The sequence below is a fragment of the Trachypithecus francoisi genome, unplaced genomic scaffold (genome assembly GCF_009764315.1).
Source record: "Trachypithecus francoisi isolate TF-2019V2 unplaced genomic scaffold, Tfra_2.0 Lachesis_group13, whole genome shotgun sequence".
In the NCBI taxonomy this organism is placed as follows: domain Eukaryota; kingdom Metazoa; phylum Chordata; class Mammalia; order Primates; family Cercopithecidae; genus Trachypithecus; species Trachypithecus francoisi.
In genome coordinates this window covers 84,902,440-84,925,240 of record NW_022681458.1, presented here as the reverse complement: position 1 = coordinate 84,925,240, position 22,801 = coordinate 84,902,440, and the positions used below count along the sequence as shown (strand labels likewise).

Sequence of the window (22,801 nt, the reverse complement as noted above, 5' to 3'; positions counted from 1 at the left end):
ACAGGCCTGAGCCTCTGTGTCTGGCAGGGAAAATAAATTTTGGTGTATTCATACATTCAACCCTACATAGCAGTAGAAATGAAAAAAAAAAACAAAAACGAAAACAAAACAAAACTAGACCTATGTGTATCAACATGAACAAATCTCAAATATAATAATGTTGAGGAAAAAAATCAAGTTAATGAAGAACATAGAGCATAATAAATCAGTGGGGTGCCAGAGCTGGCTCACATGTATTGGGGTTGTCTCTTCCTAACTTCTTTTTTTTTTTTTTTTTTTTTTTTTTTTTTTTTTTTTTTGAGACGGAGTCTTGCTCTGTCGCCCAGGCTGGAGTGCAGTGGCCGGATCTCAGCTCACGGCAAGCTCCGCCTCCCAGGTTTATGCCATTCTCCTGCCTCAGCCTCCGGAGTAGCTGGGACTACAGGCGCCCGCCACCTCGCCCGGCTAGTTTTTGTATTTTTAGTAGAGATGGGGTTTCACCGTGTTAGCCAGGATGGTCTCGATCTCCTGACCTTGTGATCCGCCCGTCTCGGCCTCCCAAAGTGCTGGGATTACAGGCTTGAGCCACCGCGCCCGGCCCTAACTTCTTCTTCACTGACACAATGTGGTCATTTGAATTTGGCCTTTGGCATTGGCATTAGCCTAACTCTGGCTTTGCAGCCATTCTTTACTGACTGCTTATGGTGGGAGTATGTAAGCATGGAAATTGGTAGATGCTTTAAATTAAGTTGTCTTTTTTTCCCTAGAGAGCCTGTTGTTAAAACCAGGATATCACTGGATAACGTTTTTTTAGATTATCTCATTTAATCCATATATCAACACTACTAGATATTATCACCATTTCACAGATGAAGAAACAGGCTGAGTGTTGTAACTTGCCCAATCCACACAGGTAATAAGGACAGACCAGAGATTATTACCTCATAGTTAGAGTTTACATGTATATACCAAATATACACATATTACATACCTGACTTTTTTTGGGTTTTGACCATACTTTCTGACTCTCACTATTACTCTGTTCCTATTATAGCTGCTACATACGTATGTTTTAGCATTTGCCATGCTGAATTGCAATCATTCAATTATTAATACTCCCTATTCAATTATGAGCCTCCAAAGAGAATGGATCATACCTTATTCTTCTCTATAGTTCCAGAACACAGGCTAGACATGGCACATCTACATAAATTCCTTGTTAGTAGCCTAACTCTGGCTTTGTAGCCATTTTTTAATAACTGCTCATGGGTGATGAATATTACAGGACCATTATTGAACGATTAGCCATTTCTTTTGCTCCAAGATCCCCAAGCAACCACCATCACAAGGCAGGCTCAGCAGGGAGAATATTCAATACAATCAACCCGTGTTTGTAGAGCTGTTCCTCATACCTTGAACACCAATATTGTGATGTCTAGGGCTTTGTGAGTTTAAGAACTGCACTCACATCAGTCTGTCCCCAGCAGTTCACACACATTACAATAACTAAATGACAGGATAGCACCATATTCATAGAATATACAAGAATAAAGGAAAAATATGAGACAATGTAGATCAATAGCATAAGATAAAGTCTTTCCAAAAGCTATCTTTTTATTATGATACAGCCATTGGGTCCAGAGGGGCAAGACCACACAATTCAGAAGCTTTCCCACACAAGAAACTAACAGAGTTGGTTGTTGATGGCATCTGAGGCATAACATTTTAAAAAATTTTTAAATTCTTAACAAAATATACCATAATATCATATAAATACAAGTATTTGGTATAATAAATACCACATTCAGGATAATGATTACCTCTTAAGAGGAAGGAAAGGAAGGTAATTAATGAGGGAAACAGAAGAGCTTCAGTTGAATTTGAAATGTATTTCTTAAGCTGAGGAGCAGGTATGAATTAGTGATTGTATACTCTGTGCTTTTTGTTTTTCTAAAACATTTAGTAGTAATTCAATGAAATATGGCAGCCAGTTCTCCCACAGAGTATAGAGTTGCATGGGTGGGGTGGGAGGAGGCACCAGACACAGTCTCTATCCTTATGCCATCCCACTAGCTCTGCAGTCAGGGGTAGTTCTACGGCTCCCAGATTTGGCCATGGAGGTGGTGGGGGAGCAGGAGAGTTTTTAGTATCTCTGGGGCCACATGCAGTTGCCACATTTGGTTCTGAGTTTCCGAAAAGAAAGAAGGAGTAAATACCCACACGATGGGGAGAGGAGAGAATCAGGAGAATCATTCAGGTGGTAAACACGACCATTTTAGGATGACCCTTCACCTCCACCTGACCTCTCCAGGCTGCCTGGCAGGCAAAGGGTATATTTGGTTACAGACAACAGATAGAAGATATATTATACAGATGCCTATTTCTAGTCAACTTGGGTCATAATAGAATTCAAGTTCTCCTAGAAAGGGGCACAAGTAGGAAATGTTAAGGGCAAATCTACAGCTAACTAACATTGATCAAGAGATGCTAGGAGGGGAGACTTAACTCCTAAGGGAAAGATCCTTTAGCCCTGCTGCTGGGGTAGGTGCCATGTTTTCATTCCTAGGTAAGGTGGTCTAAAGTACTCTACTTTAGTTCCATTCACTTGGCGCTTGAAAGCAAGTTAATAAGGCATTTATAGGCTGGTCTGGATTTTGTACCTCTTCCTGACCTCCCTCCTCCCCTTCACATTTGTGATACTTAACTATACAGTAAACACATCGTGCTGTTTCTACACATGCTGTTCTCTCTGCCCCATCACAGTCCTCTTTCTTTAAGTCCTTTCTCTTTCTTCAAGTCCTTTCCCTTTCTTCCTGTGAGAAAACTTCCCCTCTACCTCTCCACATCAACAGATGCATCTCTGTCTCCTCTGGGTCCCCTTCCTAGGACATACCTTTATCGTTTCTTTCTATGCACAGTATGGTAGTTGCTGCTTATATGTTGCATCTCCCCTGCTGCAGTGCTGAGCTCCTTTGAGACAAAAAGCCTGTGTTACTTTAACTTTGTATCTCCCAGGCCTACCACAGACCTGGCACAGACATTGAGTAGGTGCTTAGTAAAGGAGAGAAGAAAGAGAAGGGAAGAGAGAGCAGAAAAAATGACCTGACTCTTCTTTTCTTTAGACATCCTCTCCTTCACTCTATCTTTCCTTTTTTAAACTATCTGCTAACACTCATGCAGAGTTCAGTTGTAGGCAGAGAAGCAAGGCAGGAAGTATGGGGTATGCCAAAGATAAGGAAACTGACACTAGTGGGCATAAGAGGTCTAATTCCATTCTTTGGTGCAACTTCATTTTACATAGTGCTGTTTGTGGGAGATTAATGACCCTATATACAAAGGCTGGAGGTGCACAGAAGGCAGAGGTGAGGGATGATAACAAGGGTCCTGGTACCTTTTCTTCCCCCTTAACTGTCAACCTCTTCTGCTCTGTGTTTTTTTGTTTTTTTTTTTTTGGTCTCCTGACCTGGTCTGGGATCTCCTGAATTGCTGTCAACAGCTAGCAATTTCATGTGTGTTATGCCATGAATTCTATTCTGAATACAGCCATAGTAGGTTCCACTAATTAATTAAATTGTACTTCATAGACTTGGAGTCAGGTCTCTTGAATACATGATGCAAATTTATGCAACATATGCAAATCACTCATGTTCTCAAATTCCATGAACAAAATCTGGTAGCCTTGAGATAAAAAAGCCCCTGCCAAGCATCATCTCTCCTAATTATTGCTTAATTTCCTCCTCCCCCCACCCTTTAACATTGAACACTTTCAGGCTTGGCAGAAACTGGAAGAAAACACAATGAGAGCTGGTTAATAAACAGGAAGTTCCTCAGGGGCAAAGACCCTGCAATCTATTTATTTTATGCTCTCCAGTGGCTCCTAATATACTGCTGAGCACACACAGTCTTGCATAGGGAACACCACCAGTCCTGACTATCAAATTATGGATATTTCAAGATGAACAAAAGTTGAGAGCCCTGAAGGCTTTGCAAAACATGCCATTTAACACTAGAAACAGGAAATTGATGACCTGTACTATATAATGCATGTAGCTATTAATCTATTTAAATTAAATAGCATTTAAAAATTTTGTTCTTGACTGGGTGTGGTGGCTCATGCCTGTAATCCTAGCCCTTTGGGAGACCAAGGCAGGAGGATCCCTTGAGCCCAGGAGTTTGAGACCAGCCTGGGCAACATAGGGAAAACCTGTCTCTATTGAATAATTTTTTTAAAAAAAGTAAAAGGAAATAAAAACTTAAAATTTAGTTCTCAGTCAAGCCACATTTCAAGTGTTTAGTAGCTAGATGTGGCTAGTGACTTTCATATTGGGCAGTAGAAGTATAGAACATTTCCATCATCATGAAAAGTTCTATCAGACGACACTGATTTAGACACTTGGTATTCAAAGTCCAGTCCTTGGAGAGCATATTGGGCATGTATTGAGAGCATATTGGAAATGCAGAAACTCAGGTCCTACCCCAGATCCACTGAATCAGAATCTGCATTTTAACAAAATCCTCAATTCATTCACATGCACACAAATGTGAGAGAGGCATTGGTCTAGATCTAGAATAGAAAACAGTGGTTCTATGGCCGGGTGAGGTGGCTCAAGCCTGTAATCCCAGCACTTTGGGAGGCTGAGACGGGCGGATCACGAGGTCAGGAGATCGAGACCATCCTGGCTAACACAGTGAAACCCCGTCTCTACTAAAAAATACAAAAAACTAGCCGGGTGAGGTGGCAGGCGTCTGTAGTCCCAGCTACTCAGGAGGCTGAGGCAGGAGAATGGCATAAACCCGGGAGGCGGAGCTTGCAGTGAGCTGAGATCCGGTTCTGTACTCGCTTCAGCAGTATATATACTAAGAAGATTAGCATGGCCCCTGTGCAAAGATGACATGCAAATTCATGAAGGGTTTCATTAAAAAAACTTTAAAGAAAGTAGAAAGGAAACAGGGGATCTCCCCAGAAATAAAGCCACACATCTGCAGCCATCTGATCTTTGACAAAGTCAACACAAATAAGTAATGGGGAAAGGACTCCATATTCAATAAATGATGCTGGAATAGCTGACTAGCTATATGCAGAAGAATGAAACTGGAGCCCTACCTTTTGCCATACACAAAAATTAACTCAGAGTGGATTAAAGATTTAAAAGTAAGACCTCAACCTATAACAATCCTAGAAGAAAACTTAGTAAACACCATTCTGGACATCAGCCTTGGGAAATAATTTATGATTAAGTCCTCAAAAGTAGTTGCAACAAAAACAAAAATTGACAAGTGGGACCAATTAACTAAAGAGGTTTTGTACAGGAAAAGAAACTATCAACAGAGTAAACAGACCTACAGAATGGGAGAAAATATTCACAAACTGTGCACCCAACAAAGCTCTAATATCCAGAATCTATAACAACCCCATTAAAAGTGGACAAAAGTCATGAACAAACACTTCTCAAAAAAACACATACAAGCAGCCAACAAATACATAAAAAATGGTTGATATCATTAATTATCAGATGAATGCAAATCAAAACCACAATGAGATACCATCTCACACCTATCAGAATAGCTATTACTAAAAAGTAAAAAAACAACAGATGATGGTGAGGCTGCAGAGAAAAGGGAATGTTTATACATTGTTGGTGGGAATGTAAATTAGTTAGCCACTGCTGAAAGCAGTTTGGAGAGTTCTCAAAGAACTAAGAGCAAAACTATCATTTTACCCAGCAATTCTATCACTGGATATATATCCAAAAGAAGGATAGGGCGTCATGGCTCACATCCATAATCCCCAAACTTCGAGAGGCTGAGATGGGAGGATCGGTTGATTCCAGGAGTTTGAGACCAGCCTGGGCAATGTAGTGAGACCCCATCTCTTAAAAAAAAATAGCCAGGCATGGTGGGCATGCCTGTAGTCCCATCTACTTGGGAGGCAGAGGTGGAGGGTTGCTTGAGCCTGGGAGGTTGAGGTTGCAGTGAGCCATGATCACACCTCTGCATCCCAGCCTAGAAAACAGAATGAGACCTTGTCTCAATAGAACAAATACAAAAACAAAAACAAACAGAAAACAAATCATTCTACCAAAAAGACACATGCACTCATCACAGCGCTGTTCACCATAGCAAAGACATGGAATCAACCTGGGTGCCCATCAAAAGTGGATTGAATAAAGAAAAGGTACATATACATCATGGAATACTACACAGTCATAAACAACAAAATCATGTCCTTTGCAGCAACATGGACGCAACTGGAGGTCATTATTCTAAGCAAATTAACCCAGGAACAGAAAACCAAATACCACATGTTCTCACTTATAAGTGGGAGCTAAACATTAGGCACTCATGGACATAAAGGTGGCAACAACAGACACTGGGGACTACTACAGCGGGGAGGGAGAGAGTAGGGGAAGGATTGGAAAACCCTTTGCTCACTACCTGGGTGATGGGGTCCTTTGTACCCCAAACTGCAGCATCATGCAATATACCCATGAAACACACCTGCACATGTACCCCCGAATCTGAAATAAAAGTTGAAATTACAAGAAAGAAGGAAAGAAAGAAAACAAGAAAGAAAAGAAAAGAAAGAAAGAAGAAAGAAAGAAAGAAAGAAAGAGAAAGAGAAAGAAAAGAAAGAAAGAAAGGTGGGAGGGAGGGAGGAGGGAGGGAGGAAGGAAGGAAGGAAGGAATCAGTGATTTTCTAATTTTAGTATATTTCAGAATTATCTGGGGTACTTATAAACACAGATTGCTGGGCCACAATATATGAGTTCCTAATTCAGTAGGGTGTGTTAGTTTCATAGGGTTGCCATATTGAGTTACCACAAAATAGGTGGTTTAAAACAAGCTCCTATTTCTGGATGCTCAAAGTCTGAAATCAAAGCATCAGCAGGGCCACACTTCCTCTGAAATTGGTAAGGAAGATCCTTCCTTGCCTCTTCTTAGCTTCTGGTAGTTTGCTGGCAATCTTTGGTGTTCCTTGATTTACGGGTATATAACTTCAGTCTCTGCCTCTATCATCTTATGGAGGTCTCCCCTTGTGTATCCGTGTCTCTCTCTCCTTTTCTTATAAGGACATTAGTCATACTGGATTAAAGGCCCACACCACACGAGTACAACCTCATCTTGGCTTATCTAATTACATCTACAATGACCTTATTTCCAAATAAGGTTACATTCTGAGGTACTGGGTGTTAGGACTTCAACATATCCTTTTGGGGTCACAGTTCCACCCATAACAGGAGGGCTAGGATGTGACCTGTTTATCTGCATTTCCAAGTTCCGTAGCTGGTGCTAATGCTGCTACAGGAACTACACTTTGAAAACCACAGGTCAAACAATTAGCAAAACAGGATTACTTGGAACAAAAGTTGGATTGTACCATGGAAGTAACTGTTCCACTTCCCAAATGTGCAGAATTCCATGTTTAGGCATACTTGGGAGATGGTCATCCAGCCATTGCATGAATACTTCCAAAGACAGAGTTCCCATTACTAGCAGTGCAGCTTTCTTGATGGCTATGCTCTTGAAATTTGTGCCCTTTGAACTTTCCGAATATCTGATACATCTAGCTGATGTATGGCAGCAGAAAGTCTCGATATTTTTTCTGATGGCTGCACAAAGTCTCAGTATTGAATTTTACATTTCCTCTTTGTGACAGTTCTCCAAATCCTTTAGATTCTGGTTTGCTCTGAAAGGCACACTTGTTGAGGTTTTCAGGGGTGATAATCATGTCCCCCCACCCCCGGTTATGAGTTAATTAGAAACAGATATAGGAATCCAACAGATGAAGATCAAAAGATCAATTATATTTCCAGTAAGCATAGATTGGAGGGTAGAAGTTGGACCTTGACCACAATCAGCCTTCCTATGAACCCCCACTTAATTGAATTTATGTGATAGAGTCACATACAAAGAAGCAGGACAATTGACTCCACACCACTGTGCAAGGTTTTAAGGGTATGAGTTACAGCTATTGCCACATAAAGAAATGTAACAGCACTAGGAGAGATCAGGTTTTCCTGGAAGAGAGAAAGGAAAGATGTCTACTTTCTCTTCCATCAAATCCACCCATCCCAAGAGACTTCCTTCTCCCAGGGTTGCCTCCTTAGCATCCTTCCCATCATTTTCCTTTTTTCAAACAGAACCCTAATGTTATCTACAAAAGCCCCACCGCAACCCCTTTCATGTCTGAGGAAGCCAGCGCTATCCTCAACTGAAGCCAATCCTAGTAACTCTAATCTCCTTGCTAGTGATCGGTTTCAGAATTTAGGCTTCAGCCAATCAGCGCATGGCATGACTCCCAGAGCTTGCTATTGGATGAGAGATGGACTAGTGATACAGACGAGCCTAATCAGACTACTTTTGTTCAAAGGTGGGAGGAAAGATTTTTTTTTTTTTTGACATGGAGTCTCACTCTATTGTCCACGCTAGCGTGCAATGGCGTGATCTCAGCTCACCGCAACCTCTACCTCCCAGGTTCAAGCGATTCTCCTGCCTCAGCCTCCCAAGTAGCTGGGGTTACAGACATGCACCACCACACCTGGCTAATTCTTTTGTGTTTTTTTTTTTAAAGTAGAGACAGGGTTTCACCATGTTGGCCAGGCTGGTCTTGAACTCCTGACCTTAGGTGGTCCGCCCACCTCAGCCTCCCAAAGTGCTGGGATTACAGGCGTGAACCACCGCACCTGGCCTGGAAATAATTTTCTAATGAGGAAGCATGCTGTTCCAGGAGCTGATGGCAGTCACCAGGAGGAAGCAACCTGAAGAAAACGCCCCTATCTGGAGGACAAAGGAGCTCAAAGAACAGCAAAGCAATAAATCCCCAGCCCCAGTTATGACACTCTACCTTTGGCTTTTGTTGTTGTTATTTAAAATAATACTATTTTTTTAAATTGTTTAAGCTGGTCATGTCAATGTCTCTGTCATTTCCAGCTAAAATAATTTCTACCAATAAAATACTCAAATATTTTTTCTATGATTTAGTAGAAATTGCCTCATGGGACTGGGCACGGTGGCTCACGCCTGTAATTCCAGCATTTTGGGAGGTCGAGGTGGGGGGATCACCTCAGGTAACGAGTTCAAGACCAGCCTGGCCAACATGGCGAAATCCCGTCTCTACTAAAAATACAAAAATTAGCCAGACGTGGTGGCGCAAACTTGTAATCCCAGCTACTTGGGAGGCTGAGGCATGAGAATGGCTTGAACCAGGGAGGCGGAGGTTGCAGTGAGCCGAGATGCGCCACTGCACTCCAGCCTGGGCTACAGAGTAAGACTCTGTCTCACACACACACACACACACACACACACAGGAAAAGAAATTGCCTACACACACACACACACACACACACACACACACAGGAAAAGAAATTGCCTCATGGAAAGCTGAAGAAATAGGACTAGGTTTCCACCCACCAATCCTCCAACTTAATTGATTAATGTTGCTCTTAAAGTATGTGCCACTAAACGGGCAGATTACTCCAGACACTGTGGTACCATTAACTCCCACCCAGCACAGTGCCTGCCATGGAATACATGCTAAACAAGTATTTGTTGAACAAATGCAACTGGAGACTACACTAACATTTTTAGCGGATGCATAATAATTATATCAGTTCAGGGGAACTAAAAATCCCTAGAAAATTGTAATACAATTTTTTTTTTTTTTGAAACAGAGTCTTGCTGTGTCGCCCAGGCCGGAGTGCAGTGGCACGATCTCGGCTCACTGCAAGCTCCGCCTCCCGGGTTCACGCCAATCTCCTGCCTCAGACTCCCCAGTAGCTGGGACTACAAGTGGCCTGCCACCATGCCCAGCTAATTTTTCGTATTTTTAGTAGAGACGGGTTTCACCGTGTTAGCCAGGATGGTCTCGATCTCCTGACCTCGTGATCCACCTGCCTCGGCATCCCAGAGTGGTGGGATTACAGCACTTTGTAAAAAAAGTGGTGGAAAAAAGCCACCGTGCCCGGCCGTTTTTTTTTTTTTTTTTGAGATGAAGTTTCACTCTTGTTGCCCAGGCTGGAGTACAGTGGCGCGATCTCCGCTCACTGCAACCTCTACCCCTCAGAGGTCAAGCGATTCTTCTGCCTTAGCCTCTCAAGTAGCTGGGATTATAGGCACGTGCCACCACGCCCAGCTAATTTTTGTATTTTTAGTAGAGATGGGGTTTCGCCATATTGGCCAGGCTGGTCTCGAACTCCTGAGCCCAAGGGATCTGCCTGCCTAGGCCTCTCAATGTGCTGGGATTACAGGCATGAGCCAACGTGCCCGGCCATATTTTAATATAAATTGATGCCATCACTGTTGTTCTTCACTCTGTATCTAAGCAATTGCATAGTGTATGAAGTTTTCCTTTAAAATTTTCTTTTAACCTAAATAATTGAGTTTAGGAGACTCCAGCATAGGTTGCACTCAGCCGAGGTGATTTTTTTTTTTCCACTTTTTTTTTTTTTTTTGAGACGAGTTCTTGCTATGTTGTTCAGGCTGATCTCAAATGCCAGGGCTTAAGCAATCCACCCACCTCCTCCCAAAGTGCTAGGATTACAAGCATGAGCCACTGCGCCCGGGCAGGTGAGGTGATTTTTAATTTTCCATCATTTGTCATGTCAGTTATTCTTCCTATTTTGGTAAGAACCTCAAAAAAGCTATACATTCCTTCTGTGCCTTCATATGCATCAAATAGCAAAATGTTGACTGTAACAGCACAAGCGGAAAGAACTCTAGGTTACCCTATTGTTTGCTAAAAGGAATCACTCTGTTCCCCTCTATGCATTCCTAACTTGATCCATGAAATAAGACCTTCTGCCCTTGCAGAAATGTCAGGATCATAACTTCTACTGCTTCTAGTTCACTCCTTCTACCTCCAAATTGGTGAATATTGGAGAAGGAACTGAAGCTGCCTCAACAAGCCCTCTCCGAATTCTTTGAAGTTGCCTCTGTGCAGGACACCTACATTCTCCTCTTCCACCAATCACTGAGCTGCCCCTGAATGCGAGGCCAGAGGCAGTTCAGCTGTGCCTATGACTGGAGAGGGATATTTAACTGTGTCAGGCCTGGAATATTAGCAAGGATTAAGGGCCAGGTTGTAGACACACAACAAGCCACTTTCTCTTATCAGTTTAATCAAAAGCAGAGGTGAGGGTTTTTTTCCCCCATCTGGTTGACACCTGTGTTTACTTATTCATTGCTTCAGAACTTAGATGGGTAAGAGCAACTTGTTATTAATGGACTGTTCCCAAAGCTCAATCTTAACACTCAAGATTGATTGTTCAACAGCTTAAAATCTATCAAAACACATTATTGAGGCCTTCAACCAATTCCAGAAAAAGTAAGTCTGTCATAGTCCCCTAACCTGACAACTTAATAGTCCAAACTAAAAAAGGAAAGGTAGTGTTTGGTTCATTTTGGTTCAAAAGTATGACTTATTTTGAGCAAACTGATCATAATATGAAGTGATTGTTATGTTTCTTTTTTTTTTTTTTTTTTGAGATGGAGTCTCGCTCTGTCGCCCAGGCTGGAATGCAGTGGCCGGATCTCAGCTCACTGCAAGCTCCGCCTCCCGGGTTCCCGCCATTCTCCTGCCTCAGCCTCCCGAGTAGCTGGGACTACAGGCGCCCGCCACCTCGCCCGGCTAGTTTTTTGTAAGTTTTAGTAGCGATGGGGTTTCACGGCCGGGCGCGGTGGCTCAAGCCTGTAATCCCAGCACTTTGGGAGGCCGAGACGGGCGGATCACGAGGTCAGGAGATCGAGACCATCCTGGCTAATACGGTGAAACCCCGTCTCTACTAAAAAATACAAAAAACTAGCCGGGTGACGAGGCGGGCGCCTGTAGTCCCAGCTACTCGGGAGGCTGAGACAGGAGAATGGCGTGAACCCGGGAGGCGGAGCTTGCAGTGAGCTGAGAGCCGGCCACTGCACTCCAGCCTGGGCGGCAGAGCAAGACTCCGTCTCAAAAAAAAAAAAAAAAAAAAAAAAAGATGGGGTTTCACCATGTTAGCCAGGATGGTCTCGATCTCCTGACCTCGTGATCCGCCCGTCTCAGCCTCCCAAAGTGCTGAGATTACAGGCTTGAGCCACCGCGCCCGGCCTATGTTTCTTTTAAAACCTTTTTTTTTTTTTTTTTTGATGGAGTCTCACTCTGTCACCCAGGCTGGAGTGCAGTGGTATGATCTCGGCTCACTGCAAGACCCGCCTCCTGGGTTCACACCATTCTCCTGCCTCAGCCTCCCAAGTAGCTGGGACTACAGGTCCCCGCCAGCACGCCCAGCTAATTTTTTGTATTTTTAGTAGAGATGGGGTTTCACTGTGTTAGCCAGGATGGTCTCAATCTCCTGACTTCGTGATCCACCCGCCTCGGCCTCCCAAAGTGCTGGGATTACAGGCGTGAGCCACTGTGCCCAGCCTAAAACTTTTAAAAAGTTATAAATTAACTGTTGATTAGTAAAATCTAGATGAGTATTAAAAAGAATTGGGGGCCAGGCACAGTGGCTCATGCCTGTAATCCCAGCACTTTGGGTAGATCACATGAACCCAGGAGCTCAAGACCAGCCTAAGCAACATGACAAAACTCTGTCTCTACAAAAAATGTAAAATAATTAGCCAGGCGTGGTTGCGCACTTGTAGTCCCAGTTACTCAGAAGGCTGAGGTGGGAGGATCCCTTGAGCCCAGGAGGTTGAGGCTGCAGAGAGCTATGATTATACCACTGCACTCCAGCCTTGGCAACAGAGTGAGATCCTGTCTCCAGATAAATAAATAAATAAATAAAAATAAAATAAAAAATAAAGAACTGGCCTCAAACCTCAAACTTACACATTTGTACTTTCTGTGATTCCCACTTTTTCTCCTTTCTGAAAAGCAGACTACTTACCCATTTCTTGTCTTTGGAAACCACTCCCATGAGCCACACTTCCTCTGAGATTGCCCATTGTAGTAGTTATATGGTACCTGAATTTCCTTCAGAACCATGGAGTGTAATTCTCAAGGTCTAGACACTGGAACTCATAAAGACCACCAGGTGAAATCTTGTCTCTCTTGGGCAAACTAAAACAAACTATGGCAACTGTCATGCGTAGTTTTCAACTATGAATAGACTCAGAAATACATGGTAGGTAGTAATTTGTTATTTTGCTGAGGCATTGGACTCTGGCCTACTGTCATAATTGTAAGTGACATAAGCATGCCTAGCTGAGCCCAGCCAACTGCCTAACATGCCCGTCTCAACTGTGTGCTTCGTATTCTTACTCTTTTCTCTTCACAGTGATTATGTCTTTTCTGTCTGTATGAAAATGATGCTGAACAGCCAGGCGCAGTGGCTCATGCCTGTAATCCCAGCACTTTGGAAGGCCAAGGCAGGTAGATCACCTGAGGTAAGGAGTTTGAGACCAGCCTGGCCAACATGGTGAAACCCCGTCTCTACTAAAAGTACAAAAATTAGCTGGGTGTGGTGGCGTGTGCCTGTAATCTCAGCTACTCAGGAGGCTGAGGCAGGAGAATCACTTGAACTCGGGAGGTGGAGGTTGCTGTGAGCTGAGATCGTGCCACCACACTCCAGCCTGGGCGGCAGAGCAAGACTTTGTCTCAAAAAAGAAAAAAAAGAAAAAATTATACTAGAAATCCTAGGAGAAGAGAAAAGGATGCTTTAGAGGAAAGAGAAAAAGAAGAGTTAGAATTTGATGGGTCCATGACGCCCCTCTGTAGAAGCAGCAGCAAGACTGTAGCAGGTGTGGTTTCCAGCCTCACTGAATCCTTCTGACAAAGAGAGAGCATCAAGCTTCTATGGACCATGTGGAATGAACGAGAAGAATAACAGAAAAAACCATCTGACCCAAAGATTAGATACATTGGTACAGATTGCTAAATTTTATCAATAGATATTTCTCTTCAGTGGGCACATAGTTAAATTCTATTTCTCTGCCAGCCTCCTTGTATCAACTTACAGCTAAGTGGTTGAGTCTGACTGATTGAATGTGGGCTAAAGTAATATACCACTTTAGGGCCTGATTCATAAATATATCCTCATGATCTCTCTATCTCTACCTCTAATTCCTTTCCAGTCAGAGTGGCAGGAAGCAAATGATTTCAAAGCCCAGATAATGACAGAGCCCCATGATGGAAGGGGCTTGGATCTCTGAGTCACTGCTTGGAGAAGAGCTGCCTGGGATGACTTCCTGATCATGAACATCCACGTTGGACTTTGAGCAAGGAATAAACATCCTATCTTAAGACAATGTGATTTGGAGTTTGTGGCATATGACCAGCTTCAATTACCCTGCATAATGTACACGTCTTTTCCCTCTTTCTCAGGTAACTCATATGCCTCCCAGATATTTATATTTGGAAGGAGGGAAGAAGACCCAAATAATAACTGAGATCAAATTTCTCACCAACTCATTGGGACTCTGAGAGATGCATTTCATTTGATTTAAAGAAAATAAATTACTTTGAAACTAGATTTGACATTATTCCTCCATCTGTATTACTTTTGATTTATGGGCAGGACATAAATTGAGTAATTTTGGACTGACAGACAAGGTTCCCCAACATGTACCTAATGGTGGTCCCTCCCACCCAGATAAGTATTGACTTCTTGACCTTTCACTCCCATCCTGTTACTGTCAGACCTGCTCAGCCCATCCTCAGTATGGTCAGGAGTCTTGAAGGTCTGCATAGCAAAGAGTTAAGTCCTTCTTTCAGGTCTTTTTCTCCTTCAGTCGATTAATTAGATTGAAATTTCTTTTTTTTTTTTTTTTTTTTTTTTGAGATGGAGTGCCGCCCAGGCTGGAGTGCAGTGGCCGGATCTCAGCTCACTGCAAGCTCCGCCTCCTGGGTTTACGCCATTCTCCTGCCTCAGCCTCCCGAGTAGCTGGGGCTACAGGCGCCCGCCACCTCGCCCAGCTAGTTTTTTGTATTTTTTTTTTTTAGTAGAGACGGGGTTTCACCGTGTTAGCCAGGATGGTCTCGATCGCCTGACCTCGTGATCCGCCCGTCTCGGCCTCCCAAAGTGCTGGGATTACAGGCTTGAGCCACCGCGCCCGGCCATTAGATTGAAATTTCAACTTCAAACTGCTCTGCTGGTCTCTAGCTAATGCTGTCACCTGAAATACTGCCCACCACACATGAGCTTTTGACAGCAAGAGCCGCTCAAAAGCCTCTTCATGCCTCTATTCCAGGAATAACCCAAGGAAAGGGTAGATATCTGTGAAAGCTGAGTACTGAAGCCCTCTCTGTCCACCGCTTCAAAAGAATAACTACCATCGGTCTGCCTTTATTTTGTATTTTAGTTCCTCTTTGTCAATGAAAAGTTCCTGCTCTCTATTCATTATAAAGAATAAAGAGCTTTTCAAGTGTGAGTTGCTAAACCCAGAAGGGAACAGAGCTATTTTTAAGAGGGTTTCAACTCTGAGCTGTTACATCGACCAGCCTGCCGGCAGCAGAGGTCTACCAGGGAGGCTGAAGGCAAGAGCAGCTTCTCTTCAGGTGGGCATCTCAGGGAGGAAGCTCCTGGGGCTGAAATGGTCTAGCTCTTTGGCCCACAGGCAGCCCTGGTGCCTTCGAACCTGGCTCCTCAACACAGAGCTTGCAAGGGGGTCAGGGGAGTCACTGTGATTCTCACCCATTTGAGGTCTGCCTGCTGCCTTGGGTTTCTCATATCCACTTCCTCCACGTAGGAAACAATCTGCTTGATTCTCCTCCGGGGGCACAGGGAGGAGGGGGTGTCTTTATGTCCTCTCCTATCTTCGTCAAGCCATATGCAACTGGCAGCCAGCATGCTTCTCTCTGTGGGAAGAGGATCATCAGAGCTGGATTCCTGACTGAAAGGAGGAACATGCAGAGCTGCCTGCCTCCTGGCCAACAGGAGTGAAATCCTCTTGGCTTGGGTCTGTCCAGAGCTCTTCTGAAGTCCATACACTGTAGGGGCATGGATGGGCTCTCAGATTCAGAGTTAGAGGACCTGGATTCAAGTGTGACCTCTCTGAGCCTCAGTTCTCCGAGGTTACAATGAGGATAATGGTACTTTGCTATCAGAGGTGCTGCAGGGAGGATGACCCATCCTCACACGTGTATGGATAGTCTGTGGACCCTGCAGTGTCATGCGTGGTGATCATTGCTCTGAGGGTCAGTGAGATACGTGTTATAGTGTCTTTTAAGGACAGAAAATGATGCCATTGGATGACAGAGGAGATATTGAAAATTTGATAGAAACAACTAATGATTTGGAGGAATGAGAGTCTGTTTTCTATCCTCCCATTCCATTCAGTTCCCCCACCAGAGAAAAGGGGCAGGGAATTAAAACGATTGCTTTGCTCTGATAGCTTTTGGAAGTTAAAGATGGGCATATGTACTAAATACTAAGAGGGAACCAAAAGGATCAATTAATTTTTTACAGAGTGGCTAAAGATAATAGAGAAACCTACATGATTATATTGCATCTTGTACTACAGAGGATTTATGAGAGCTTACAGTAAATTTTTAAATTGTTATTATGTATTTACTTTTATGTTTTTAATTGATATATAATAGATGCACGTATTTCAGGGGTACATGTGATCATTGGATGCATTCCTATAATCACATCAGGATAATTAGAATATCCATCACCTTAACTATTTTTCTTTATGCTAGGAACATCCTAATTATTCTCTTCTGTTTTGAAATATATGAGATTAATGTTAACTATAGTCACCCTACTGATCTACAAATTACCAAGTCTTATTTCTTGTATTGTACTGTGTATTTGTATCCTTTAATTACCCTGTCTTTATCACCCCACCCCTCTACCTTTCCTGGCCTCTAGTAATCACCAATCTACTTTGCATCTTCACGAGATCTACCAGTAAGTTTTTTTTTTTTTTAAGGAAAACTTATAGACATAAAAATGTAGGCAAAATAGGATGATTAGGTCCAAGAGAAAAGATACTGCACATATAAACAGGTGACAAGGATCTACTGTTACAAAAACAGGGCAGCCAAGTAGGCTCTGAGCTTCCAGGAGGCCAAAGCAAAAAGGGAAATATGATCTGTCACTGAATTTATATCTTTCTTGAGGAACCCCTTCACCACAACCAATTTCTCATCCTTTTTTATCATAAGACTTATAAACGTGGATATTTATCTTCAAGAAGAGAATACTTAGGGAGTTTCATTATGGCCTTCCTCAAGTATTTGATGGGCTTCCAAGTACAAAAAAAAAAAAAAAAAAGATTGCTTTGGGTAATTCCAGACCACAAAACTAGAATCAATGAGTGTAAGTTAAGGGGAACAGATTTTGGTTAAAAATAAAGAACTTTCTAACAATTAGAGTTGTCCATAAATGGAATGAGCTGTCTGGCAAAGAAGTGAGCTCCCTGTTACTGGAAGTGATCAAACAGAGGCTGGCTAACCATCTGTTAAGGATAAGAAGGATTTGTGCATAATGAGAGAATTATGCAACAACATAATACAAGGCTCTTCATGACAGTTTTATTTATAATAGTAAGGGAAAAAATAGAATCAACCTAAATGTCCAACAAAAGGGGATTAGTTATTTATGGTACTTTCCTATGATTTTTTTTTTATAGATTTTTCAAATATTAGAAATCAGTACAGCTGATGATCTATTGCTAAGTGAAAAAGCAGCCTACTAAAATAGCATGCATACTGCGATACAACTTTGTAAAGAATATTTTTGTAAACAAATACACATTTTTTCATTTTGTTATTTTTTTCAGTTTATAAAGAAAGATCAAATTAAAGAAAGTACACACATGAAAACATTAATAGTGATTATCAGTATTATTTGAATTATGGGTGATTTTTCTCCTCAGGGCTTGTCAGCGTTTTCTGAGTTTTCTACTTTGAGCACTTACCATTATGTAATTAGAAAAAAAAATTTAACAAAAATCCCAGAAGAACCCTTCATTAGTCATTAGTCTATAGTTTTAACTAGTTGATCCCTGAAGTTTTTCAAACCTAGTATTATATGATTCTCATTTTATACTTAGGTCATTTTTTTTCTCTTATAAAATAACTTGTTTTTCAAACAGAACTCAATCAAATATAAATACCTCCCCAACAAATAAATAGTGGCTTAAATTATGAGGCTTAGGTACAATCTAATGCATTTCTGACTGCTAGAGTCATTTTCATCTGAAATCTCTTTTGAAAATATGTTGAATATAAATCCAAAAGTCTGTACAATAGAGTAGAAAGAGCTGAGACTTGGAGTCAGACACACTTAGGTCTCAAATTTTGGCTCTGCTACATACCAGCCTTAGTTTCCTCAACTTTAATGTGTGATAATAATAACAGCTAAGATTTGTAGAAAATTCAGTGTGTGCCAGGCACTGTTTAAGTGCTTTACATGCAATGGGATCCTCAAAACAATTCTTTGAGGTGAATTCTATTGTTATTTTTAGATGAAAAAATTAAACACAGAGAATTTCAATGTTTTGCCAATTTCATGCAGCTAGAAAGTGATGGAGTAAAAATTCAACATCAGACATGTTAACCTTAGGATCCCTGGCATTAACCACTATACTATACTGCCTTATAGAATGGTGGAGGGATTGATTAAATTAACATACATGAAGTGCCTGCTTAACAGAAATGTGGGCAGTCAGTACACTAGTTTTCTCCCTAAACTTTTCCATGGCTATTTGGCCCCAGGAAGACTTTTGATTACCTTCCCCAAGACTGTGTATTCCACCAATACACTGGGGGAAGTCTGGCTCTGTGGTAGGTAGTTTTACGACAAATTTATTGTCAATGGTATTCATGTCAAACTCAGGGATATTAGAAATCATGTCCTACAGGCCTGCATTCTGGGGCTGATTCTTTAATATTTCATCAATGATTTACATGGATAGAACAGAAAATAAGCTCCTAGAGCTGACAGATGATAGCATGCTGTTAGCAGATGACACCCATCGTCAGTTAGGAAGGCGAGCATCCAGGACAGGATTAGAATTCCAAATGGTCTGGCAAGATGGGGAAGAGGTGGAGGCAGAAAGAATGAACTTCATTAGCAACTATCACAGAGTAATACGTTTATTAAGAGGGAAAAACAGATTATACCAACATAGCAAGAACAGTGACTAGCAATGAATGATTATTGCTTGAAAGAGTTAATGGTGGAAGTTACTCATAACTGGAAATGAGACAGAAAGTCAAATATGTTTCTAGAAAAAGGACCAACAAATAGGAGTATGTCAGAGTAAATCAATTTTCCCAATATATACTGTATTTTTAAAAATCCCTTTTTGAGTGCTGTTTTTTTCTCAGTGTTGTTCTGGACATCTTGGAAAAGGCACACAGAAAGCAAAAGAAGTCTTTACAAGTGCAGAATGTAATCTGGGAGGATGGTGAAGTCACCAACATCCTTTAATTGAAGATGAGTCAGTTGCTGGCAATTCATTTGAGAATCATTTACTGAGCACCATCTATGTGCCAGCCTTTGTGCTGGGCGCTGGAGACAAAAAAAAAAAAAAAAAAAAAGACTTGATTTCTACCCTTGAGGCACTCCAAGGGAGGAGGATAATCACTTTTAAGTTTATAAAGACTGGTTATTTAGAAAGGGATGAGAAATCTGATGTGTGTCGTTTATGGCCAACTCCTATACATCTCTTTCTTTGATCTCTTCTTTATTCCTTTCTTCCCTACTTTCCCTTGTTTTTTTCTTTCCCTTCTTTTATGTAGTCTTTAGATCTGTGATTGGAGCCCCTGGCATGGCAAGTTGGCCAGATGTGTTCAATGGAGTCCCATCTGAGACTATGCCAAGACACCAACACCTTTCTTTTGCGTTTCAGGGTGTTTTTAAAAAGTTAGTTTTTGCCCTCCATATACTCTGATTAAAATGCAGACAATGAAGCAAAACCTGGGGAGAGTAGAGTCGTTTCCTAGGATGCTAAGCAGATCAGTTTGGCTGGAGAAAATGCTAGACTATACATATCATGAATTGAATCATATTAAGGAATTTGAACTTTATCTTGTTGATAATAGAAAGTCAATGAAATTTTGTGAGAAAGGATTTGTGTTGTTTTGTTTACATTTTCTGTAGAGACAGCGCCTCACTATGTTGTCCAGGCTTTTCCATTTAAGGAAAATATCTTTTAAGTTCTGAGTCACATGCTAGACCCATTGTGAGTGCTTCTCTGACCTCGTATTTCTTGTTTCTCTTCACTTGTGTTGCTTGCTTTGAAATGAAGGTTTGTGAGAAAGGGAGTGACAAGATCAATATAGGGTTTTAGGAAGAGTAACCTTATTGTGGGAGATAGAATGGGTTGTTAGAGGGCAGCCTGGCAGCAAGGGTCCTGTTAGGAAGTGATTACTAAGCTATAAAAAAAATAAGGGCCAGAGTTAGGCAGCAGCAGTTAGATGAGGCAGAAGATTTGTGGATGTGAGAAACGCTGTAAAGGAAAAAATTAATAAGATTTGGTGCCTAAGTAAAGATAAGCATTAAAGGAGAAAGGAATTGAAAACAACCTATAGGTACTAGACAAGGACTTTGGAAAATGAAAATGTCATTATCCAAAATAGAGCAGTGGGAATGTGAAGGTGGTTTGTGGCAAATAAATCATGATAGGTTCAGGGCTAGACAGGTTGTCTTTGTTTTGATGGGATATATAAATAAAAGGCATATATCCAACAGGGATCTAGGAATAGATTTCCTAGGAGATCATTCTCACAGAGGTAATAGTGTGTTTTGGACCTTTCCACCTGTATATCCCACTGACACATCACAGTCTACATGCCTAAAACTGAGCTTTACTGTCATTCAGAAATGCAAAGCTCAATTTGCATTGCTCTTCAAGGTGAATCATACTTTTAAGTACCCAGGCTACCAAACTCAGAGTTACCTCTTCATCTCCCACCTGCCCCTCTCCCACAAGCAATTAGTCACCAAAACAGTGGATTCTAAGAGTCAAATATGTTGTGTGTCAATTCCTATTGCCATAATTAGTACTTCCATGATTTGTTCCCTTGGCTATCACAACAGTTTTTGTGTTATTTTGTTTAAATTTTCTGTAGAGACAGGGTCTCACTTTGTTGCCTGGGCTGGTCTCAAACTCCTGGGTTCAAGTGATCCTCCTGCCTCAGTGTCCCTAAATGCTGAGATAAAAGGTGTGAGCCACTGCACCTGGCCCACACCAGTTTTATAACAGATTTTCTTGCCACATAAGTTTATTTTTCCACTGCTTAGAGAATGTAATTCAAAGTCTTTCTGGAATGAACCTACCTGTCCAACCTAATCCCTGAGAATCTTTATACAGCCCCAACACAAAAGCCCCACCAGCTTCTTCCTTTTCTCTCATGATGCCTGGCATATCTGTGCCTGGGGTGCCTCTATTGATGCTGTTTTATTATTTTGGAATACCTATTTCACTTAAGGAGAATATCTTTCAAGTTCTTGGTCACATGCTAGACCCATTGTGAGTGCTTCTCTCACCTCCTATTGCTTGTTTCTCTTCACTTGTGTTGCTTGCTTTGAAAGCAAGAGCCTGAACCAGAGAGGTGGGAATAGACACGGGAAGAAGCAAAGGGCATAATAAAAATCTAAGCAAAGAATTGTGGGGCATAGAGAAGGAAGAAGTCAAAGAAAAAACATGTCAGTCTTGGCTGGTCTTGGTTGACTGGGAAGAATTATGGTGTACCAAAACAAACAAAACAAAACAAAAAGAAGGAAAGATTAGTTTGGCTCTGAGCAAGTTTGGGATGAGATATTAGCAATGAATGTAAATTGGGCTAACTGATAAGTGAAAAGTTTTACAGAAATGAAAAGGGTGTTTCAAGCCAGAAAATAATATTTGGAAATTATATGCAAAGAGGTGGTACCAGATGTGTGATCTTCAAAGAAGAGCCTGTTAGAAGACCAGGTCTGAGGAGAGAGCTATAAGCATGTTATCAATCTCAAAGGTGAGAGGAGGAAGTCCTATCAGCAAAAAAGCCTGTCATAGACTAGCCATGGAGGTGAAATGATGAATGTTTTAGTTTTCTTAAAAAGTGAATCCAGGAGGCGGAGTTTACTGTGATGTGAGCCGAGATTACGCCACTGCACTCTAGCCTGGGCAACAGAGCAAGACTCTTTCTAAAAAAAAAAAAAAAAAGTAATTGTTTTGTTTTTTAAAATTGTATGAGAAATTTCCAATTTCTGAGATGTTGTGCTTTTCGTTTGAGGAAACTGCTGATTCTCTGCTCAAATTGAGATTCTTTTGATTGTAAATCTTAATAATTAGTGGTATGAAATTCATTGTTTTTCTTTCAAAAGAGGTACTCCCTTCTTAAGTGAAGATATCTAACTAAAGTTTTGTAAGAAGAAACAAACCAAAACTAACAACCATCAAAAATTAGGCCATAGCCGGGCATGCTGGCTCATGATTGTGGTCCCAGCACTTTGGGATGCTGAGGCGGGCGGATCACCTGAGGTCAGGAGTTCGAGACCAGCCTGGCCAACATGGCAAAACCCCGTCTCTACTAAAAGTATAAAAATTAGTTGGGTGTGGTGGTGGGCGCCTATAATCCCAGTTACTCAGAAGGCTGAGGCAAGAAAATAGCTTGAACCCGGAAAGTGGAGGCTGCAGTGAGCTGAGATTGCCCCACTGCACTCTAGCCTAGGCAGCAAAAGCAAGACTCCATCAAAAAAGAAAAAAAAAAAAAAAAAATTAGGCCATAGAATTTAAAACAGAGTTGGTTAGTAGGGGCTGTTTTTTCACATGATCTGTAACCTACAGGGGCAGGGTGGTGGGCTGGAATAAGATGTGTTAAGAATTGATTCAATTTGGTCAAACCAGTTTCTGGAAACTCTACTGTGTTTTTTTGTTTGTTTGTTTGTTTGTTTGTTTTAGATGGAGT

At 41.6% G+C, this 22,801-nt stretch overlaps 1 non-coding gene across 1 annotated transcript; it reads left to right on the top strand.

The window, feature by feature from the left end:
• The first annotated feature begins 4,796 nt into the window (after window positions 1–4,796).
• LOC117095470 lies at window positions 4,797–4,902 on the top strand. Its single transcript, XR_004442011.1, has one exon. It is a non-coding gene; the product is annotated as a U6 spliceosomal RNA (small nuclear RNA).
• The last annotated feature ends 17,899 nt before the right edge of the window (window positions 4,903–22,801 follow it).